The sequence below is a fragment of the Oxyura jamaicensis genome, chromosome 9 (genome assembly GCF_011077185.1).
Source record: "Oxyura jamaicensis isolate SHBP4307 breed ruddy duck chromosome 9, BPBGC_Ojam_1.0, whole genome shotgun sequence".
In the NCBI taxonomy this organism is placed as follows: domain Eukaryota; kingdom Metazoa; phylum Chordata; class Aves; order Anseriformes; family Anatidae; genus Oxyura; species Oxyura jamaicensis.
Genome location: NC_048901.1, coordinates 5,418,931 through 5,427,008, shown reverse-complemented (window position 1 = coordinate 5,427,008; position 8,078 = coordinate 5,418,931).

Below are 8,078 nucleotides of genomic sequence, written 5' to 3'. Positions count from 1 at the left end.
TTGGATTTTTATAGGGTATGGTTCTGTTTTTTTGTTTTAAATTGCAGTCTCATATTGACACAATAGCCTATTAAATACTACAGAATGACCTGGAAAATTAAGTACTCTTCACCTACTGAACAGCTTATATCACCTTCTTCCAAACAGTATCTCTGCAGCTTCTAGTCAATAATAAGGATGTATTTCTAGCATGCAGCACAGCACCTATCAAGCAAATAGCCCTGTTTTAGAGGTAGAAGATCTTTATGTAGAAAAGAGGATGCAGCAGCTGCAAGAAATGCAAGGCAGGCTATTTTTCACGCTGGGGTTTGTGGCAATGGACCAGTGACCCTCCTTGCCAGGCTTAGGTCTCCTTTCCTGACAGGGCTCTTAAGATACCTGCATTCCCCCTCAGACCATGGGATGGACCATGGAGAACAGAGCACGGGAAATGCCACCATGTGGCTCAGTGACCAACCTTTGTCTGGTTTGCTCTGGGAGAAAAGGGCTACAGGAACGTGCTCTCTTCCCTGCTGGCACTTTCACGACAGTCTTCTCATTTCAACTCATTATGTTATAGCAGAAAGGTATCTCAAAAAAAAACATTTCCTGCAGATTTCAGTCAAGTTAAGAAGAGGGATGTCAAAAGTCCTCATTCTGAGAATGGCCACATTGTGATATTCCCTTATTAGACACCAGGGAAAGCACAGAAGCTTTATAAATGCCCAGACGTGGGAAGAATTCGTGCCTCTCGGATATCAAACATTGACGTGAAATACCTGTGTGGGAAACTGTAGGATCGTACGCTGTAAGGAATGAATGAGACTTTACTGGTGTCAGTATGCAAAGAAAGGCATGCTTGGTTTCTGAACAAGCAAAGTTTAAAAAAATAATAATTCAGAATGACTCAAAAGTAACTTTGCAGCTTTAAGGTTTCTCACTGACAAAACAAGAAAATCCATTTAAGATTGAAACAAAATATTTTCTGTCAAGCTGAGAATAAACTTTTTGATTTTGAGATATTTGAGAGGGCAAGCACATTTTGTAGCTCACATCTAAGTTCACCACAAAAGTGGCATTTTGAAATTGTACTTTCCTTTGTCTGAAACTATTTACCTAATTTGACCCTTACTCAGTAACTATTTTTGTTTTCTTTGAATTCCCTCTTTCATCAAAATCCCACTGGTTTTTATTTTTTTTACAGCTCTATTTCAGTGTTTGAAAAACCTCAGTTTAGAAAAGAACTGTTCTCAGTGCTGTCACTAGTGCCGTAGGGCATTTTATCCAATAGACTGAGACAAAAATATCCATGGAAAAAATTCTGTGGGTGAAAAAATTGCTAAGCTCAACCTTCACAATTAGCAAAGAGGAAAACAGAATGAGATCTCAGGATGAGCTTTTCAGTGTGCATTCTTCACCCAGCGCTACTGGTTTTGCTTTAGATCACACAGGAGCAAACATTAAAGCCAGCAAAAATCTTTCGTCTTTATCTCCTGTCTTGTTTTTCTTTCCTCTGTTCACAATAGCAGCCTCCCTGGTGTGGGATAATTCCCTATAAAGATCTGTCTTGCTCTCTGTGTCTTGTGTTGTTTTTCTCTCTTTTCACACCACAAGTCTCCCTTGAGTGGAATAATGCCCTGTAAAATCTTAATAGGACATGTGTTACACATTGTCTATTTGTGTTTTAAATGCTTTCCCTAGCGTGGTGTAATACCTAGTAAAAATGTGTCCTGTCTTTATGTTCTGCATTGTTGTTTTCTGTTACCACCGAAATCTGTATGTGAGCAGGGTCTGATCCTTACAAACAGCATTGTCATAAAAACAGGTACTAATGCCATGAAAACAAATGATATTCTGAAACATTTCTCCTTAATTTGTAGAAAAAAAAAAAAAAAATGCACTAATAAGAATAGGTGGTATTCTGTATAAACCACCACTAGTGGTAAGTACTTGACGTGTAGGAGATGGAGAGATTTTGGCATGCTGTGAATTTTGGAGCAGATATTTAAATAGTGTAGGCATACAAAACTCACACCTACCCTCATCCCAGTTTCTGCAAGTAATAATAAGCAAAAATTAAACACACAGGTGTGCTCATTCCACCCAGAGGGCAAAGAAGAAAAGAAGAGCCTTTGATCTGGGATGGCTTCTTCTATTTGCTATCTTCTGCAGCCTGCTGTTCAGGGAACAGACCAATTTGATGGCAGAACTGTACACAAAATGCTCTCTGTAATCCAGAGAAGCAAGAAGCCTGGATATGGTAGATAATGGAAAAGCATGAACAATAAAGGTGCTATACTCTGCAGAAAACAGTACCGAGACCCCAGACAAGCTCAGGTCCACCAAAGCTGCTCAACTCTTGCTCAGCTAGTCCCCATATCAGGTTCATCCCATCTTACTTTTTCCCCATTCTCTGTATCAGCGCTATTCATGCACATTTCTTTTTAACTAAAAAAAACTTCATCAGCCTAAAGTGTTAAAAAAAAAAAAAAAAAAAAAAAAAAAAAAAGTTCCAGCAACACTAGAGCTTGATGATCATTTTTAGTTACATGCTACTGCTTTATGTATTTTCTTTGGCATAACAGCATTTATTCTGAAGTAATTTTCTGGTCTAAACTAATGAGCAATGAGTGTGACAAATACTGCTGTTAGTGATTGTGCGTTTTAAGGCAATATTAGAGTGCATGATCTCTGCAGGAATAGCCAAGCACATTTTGCTTCACATATATATAACTTCAAGTCTCAGTGATAAAGTCCCATTAAAGATATCCTACCCTCTTGACTGGGGTTTTATCTTTGCTAATGTAATGCTAGTGGCTCTGATGCAACGTGGATGTCCTCAGACTGATTTAATTGGGCAGAAACCTTTGAAATATGCCACAGGCTAATTCACTTTGAGGGTTCAAACAATGAATCCCTGTAGAAAATAATATATTAGTGGGTAAAAAGATGAATTAATGGCAGTACTCAAATATCATCTCTACAGCAACCAGAACAGCTGAATTAATAACATAACAGGGTTTTATTAGGGCTTGAAAATTACGGCTATGATGACACTATGGGTAGCCTAGCCTTCCCCTTTATTAGACCTTCGTAGACACAGTAATCCTTTGGCCCTTGGAGAATTTGTTCTCCTGTGAGGATCAGGCAAGGTTACTCCATTTACAGGTTACTCCCTTAACCATCTCTGTCTCTCTCTTGCATCTCTCCCCCTCCTCTCTCTTTCTCTCCTTTAGGTTCACACATAGGTCACACACCAAAGTGCCCATGTTATACCTGGGCTCACGTGTATCAGTAGGCTGGAATGTGATTGTCCTAGCTTCAACTTATAGTTTTCAAGGAAATAAACAAACTTTAATTCCTCCTCTCAGAAAATAAATAAATAAATAAAATAAAATAAATAAAAAATGTCATGCAATAAACATATAGGCATAAAATAGCCTAAATAATACCAAGAAAACAGAAGGCAAACTCTGCCGCCACGTGCCTTGGCAAAATGCTGGAATAGTTCTCTGTAAAGTCAGGCAAAGGATACCAGATTACAGTGGAGTAACAGTGGGCAGGCTGCACTGTGTGTTTTATTTTTTTAATCTAATGACATTGTTCAACAAAGTCAGAGGCCTCCTTGTGTACACCTGGCACTGGAATATTTATCTTAACATACATTTTTTCTGCACCAAGAATTTTAGGGTAAAAATCCTTCAGCTACAGCTAAGTGCTTCCTTGACTGATAAAAGTGCTGCCTTGTATCACAGAACCTGGGAGAAGTTTTTACCGGTGTGTCTACTTCATGCAAGTGCAGGATGAAACTATTGACCACCAGAGACATCTGCTAGTGTTAGCCATCATGCTCTGTCACTGTGGTCAAGAGCTTTAGATTGCATTTGCTCTATGAAAAACGGTTCAAATTAAGGGAAAAACAAACAAACAAAAAAACATACAGCACAAGAATTTTAGGAGGATCTGATCAACTCAAGAGACAAATTAATAATAATAATAAAAAAAATCTAAATCACCTACCATGCTTCTTAAATCTCGCCTGTTCAGTCTGCTTGAGAAAATAAGGCCTTTGGGTGTGACTAAGGGGACTTTAGATTCTTGGCTGGTTTTGTTGTAGGCAAAATCAACATTCAGCTTCCAAGTCTCTGGAAAAACTTGACAAGGACAGAAGGAAAAAGATCTGTAAAAAGCAGCAAGGGCAATGGTGGAAGGCAATGAACAGAAGAGGCAAATTATTCAGTGCAGTGGCTTTATCTTTAAAGCTAAAACCACTTCCCACCACGCTCAACCTCTTTTTACTTCACATACAATGATCACTTTGCTGCATTCTCTGGATATTTCTGTTCTATTTCATACACATTTCCTGTAAATGGGGATTAGGCCATTTCAATCATGACCCGCTCACACAACAATTACTCAGGCACAAGAGCTATTAAAATCAGTGGGAGAGTTTGGCCCATTTAGACAACGTGGAATAAAATCTATTTATCCCCAGCATTTTCCTAAACCTATGCTGTTACAGGTACTGAAAGGAATCTTTTACTGTGCAGGGTTTCATAGATGACAATCTCACCTGTAAAAGACTGCTACGTTGGGAACAGATCAAAATGATTTGGGGCAAAAGCAATGCCCAGAGCTCTCAAGGTGAGAATGTGGAGGGTCATACCTGCAGTGTCACTAACCTCCCTGCACCTGGATCCCCACCTGCCTTGGGTCTTGGGTCTGCTTACCCAGGCTGGTATTTCTTCAGAGAGGAAACTGTGTTCGTCTACACTACAAACAGGTAAGAGTTTGAAGCATGCATGGGCATAACCAAGAAAAAAATAAAAAATAAAAAAAATAAAGCAGTGGTAATAAGAGCAGGGGAAAAAAAGTGAAATGCAATAGCTAGAAACTAGTAATTCACTTAATTCAGACTACAACCAAAATGTGTATTTTAAAATAGAGAAGCTAATTAAGTCATTAGAAGACATTACCAAAGGAATGGTTTAGTCTCGGTCACTTAAGTCTTTGAACTCTTTACATTTGAATACATTTCTAATACATTTCCCTGTGTACAAATCTTTCCAGTTGTGGTATCACTCAGAGGTGGTAGTCAATGCCAAAACTGCCAGGTCAGGTGCTCTGACCTACATCAGCTTGATGCCAGATGTACGTTAATGACGGCCTCCTCTTACTTCAGAAATAGGAATTTCCTACCTGAGTGCCGAGTGAAGTTCCAGAGATCAAGCAGGAAAATGTTATCTAAAAATTTCTGGTCAACTTTATAGATTGAATACTGCCTCACATTTTGTGTAACTATCTGAATTCAGGGTGTTTATACCGAACATCACTTCAGCAAACCTCCTCCTCAGTAGCCTCCATGCACACGAGGAAATAGCTAGTTTAACTTTAAAAATACATGTATATGAGACTGAAAATTCATATTCAAGTTGATAGCAAAAGACCCAACAAAGAGAGAAAAAAACAAGAGTTGTCACTCATTTGAGACAGAGCAAAAACATCATTCTTTGCTATTGAAAAAACTGCTTGTGTCAAAGCAATGAAATTATACACCTTAGCAGAGATGTGAGTTGTTATGAATCTCCCCCAGGCCAGCATGCTATGAACAGCGCATTGTCAGTTCTGTGAGTGTGGTAGGAGCCGGTAATCTTCAGAGATTACAGGTGAGGGGGCAGGCCTGCCATTTTAAACTAACAAAACGCTTGCTGTCTTTAGCTTACGGTCCTTCACAAACACTACCCTATATTCATTTTGAAGCCACTATAAATTGAACCCTCAGAATCAGGTTTTCTTTGAGGTTTAAAGGTTGAATTATTGGTACTCCTTGGGGGAACAGGTTACTAAACTTTTGCATCAGAGTAATCTGGAGTGTTTTGCATGCTGTTTTCAGATCAGCTAGTTTGTCTAATGAATGAGATGTGAAATGAGTTCCTGGGGCTCAGGAGAAAGCTGAATGAGGATTTCTCAGTCTCTCTGAAACTCATGGCATTAACCCTGCACACACTATTGTATGTCAGAGCGTAACAAACATCTAGACAAGTGAATCTATCACCAAACCTTCTGCAAAGCATTAGCAGCCAAAAGCAAGGGAGAAGGCAGGATGGCTGGTTTTTGAATTCCAAGAATTTTTAAAGAAAATATAGGTTGACACATGAACCTTTTGCCAGCATAGCAGTATCTGCTGGGGTTCTCATTTTCTGTGCTGAGACAAGCCCCGTACAAACCCAGGGTAAAATCTCCCTAGGGCTACAGGTTGTTTCAATCCAAGACCCATACACAAGATAAACTGGCAGACGCGCTTTTCTGCAAGTGTAAAGAAAGTCCAGTCTAAGTCTGTTTGCCTGTACAGGCATGTCATGTTGCTAAGAACATTGAAGGTGCTTGAAACTATTTTCAAATACCACAGTCTGAACCTTTGCCACAGGTAGATCATTGCAGGAACTGAACATGGGCTCAGATTAAAGGGAAAGAAAAATGTTTCCCAGTTGCAAACTGCAAATGCTTTGTCACTTATTTACATATATAAATGTAGAGCAGAGTATGTGGGTGCCACCCTAGTATAAATGTTTTTATAAGCTATAATAATATTATGATTTCCATATATAATGCCCCATATATAAGCACTGAAGAGTTTCCCCGCAAATTCCCAGGCCTGCCACTACCAGCCAAGCTGGGCTCTTTCCTTCTCATGCAAATGCTGCACAAAAAGGGTGTGAGCAGAGCAGGGAGCCACAGGAGACAGCTTCCCCAGGCCAAACTGGAACTTCACTACCGTGTGTGACAACCCCTGGCTGTATGCCTGTACCACTCCCCTCGTCGCTATTCAGCTGAAGATGCACACTGCGGATGAAAACGCAGGCCTGCTTTTGGTTATCTTCTTTCCAGAGCTAATACAACTGACGAGGCTGAAGAGTTCAGAGAATTCACAGACAATGCAAATGAGGGAAGGCACCCGACGTGGGCAAAGGCTCATTTTTCCAATAGATCAGAAAAAAAGTTGGCTTTCAAAAATCGGAACAGCATAAGCTTTTGGAGAAAAGCGAGTGAGCCAAAGCTGGCCTTACTGCTGCCTCAGATATAGTGCTCCTCTTTCATTATCAGAGGAAATCTTCCCATTAAATGCCATCAGTCATATTTATGCATTGATATTTCCAGATGAGTGAGATGCCCCCCTTTCTGGCAGTGTAAAAAATCAGATTGTGTCTTCACAGTAACATAAATGTCTAAGCAGATATTTCCCAAGCAGCCCAAAGCAGATGGATGACTAAAACTTACCAAAATCATTAATTGAAACAAAATTCCATCAGAAGCAGAACGCTCAGAGCTCACAGTGGCCAGCACTTTAAAAAAGCATAAGCATTAATAACTGCAGCTGCTCAGAAGTTTCCCAGTATCTCAGATTCACTCACGGTTCACATAAGAGATTCTCTCGTGGCTTACAGTTTTAGTATTTAGTGAGCTGCATTCTGATATGGAGCTCAAGAAGAAACAAATCACATCACTCTGTAAGCAGCTCTGAAACCAAATCCTTTGAGCATTGCCCATCATTTGAACTCTCTCACCACATAGTTCTTCTGCAAATAGCCTTTGTTACTAAAGTCACAGTTAAATAGCGATCCTATTTGTCATTTACACTTCATAGATATCAACGGGTATAGTTGAAAATCTGTTAGTACTGTATGGCACCCAACCACTATTCACTGGCAGTAATTAAACCCTGATGTAAATATTTCTCAAAAATAGGAACAGATGTTTTTGGTTTTGCAACCACGCAATGACGAAAATCTGACAAGTTCCATAAACCATAGAAGTGGGCACTTCAGAGAAAATTTCCTCTATGATTTTGCTACCATGCAGTCTCAATTTACCAGCAATATTACAGAGATAAAACACAACCATTTTCTGGCATTATTATTCTTGTCCTCAGTAACACAGTAAGTGTCAGGGGAACTGACAGAAAAAAAAAGAAAAAGAAAAAGAGAAAGAAAAAAACAATAATCGTAATAATGAGGCATGAGGCTTACAAATCTACATTTCTGTTTTCAAACCATAATAAATTAGTACAATCACTCAGACTTAGTTACAATTCACAAATC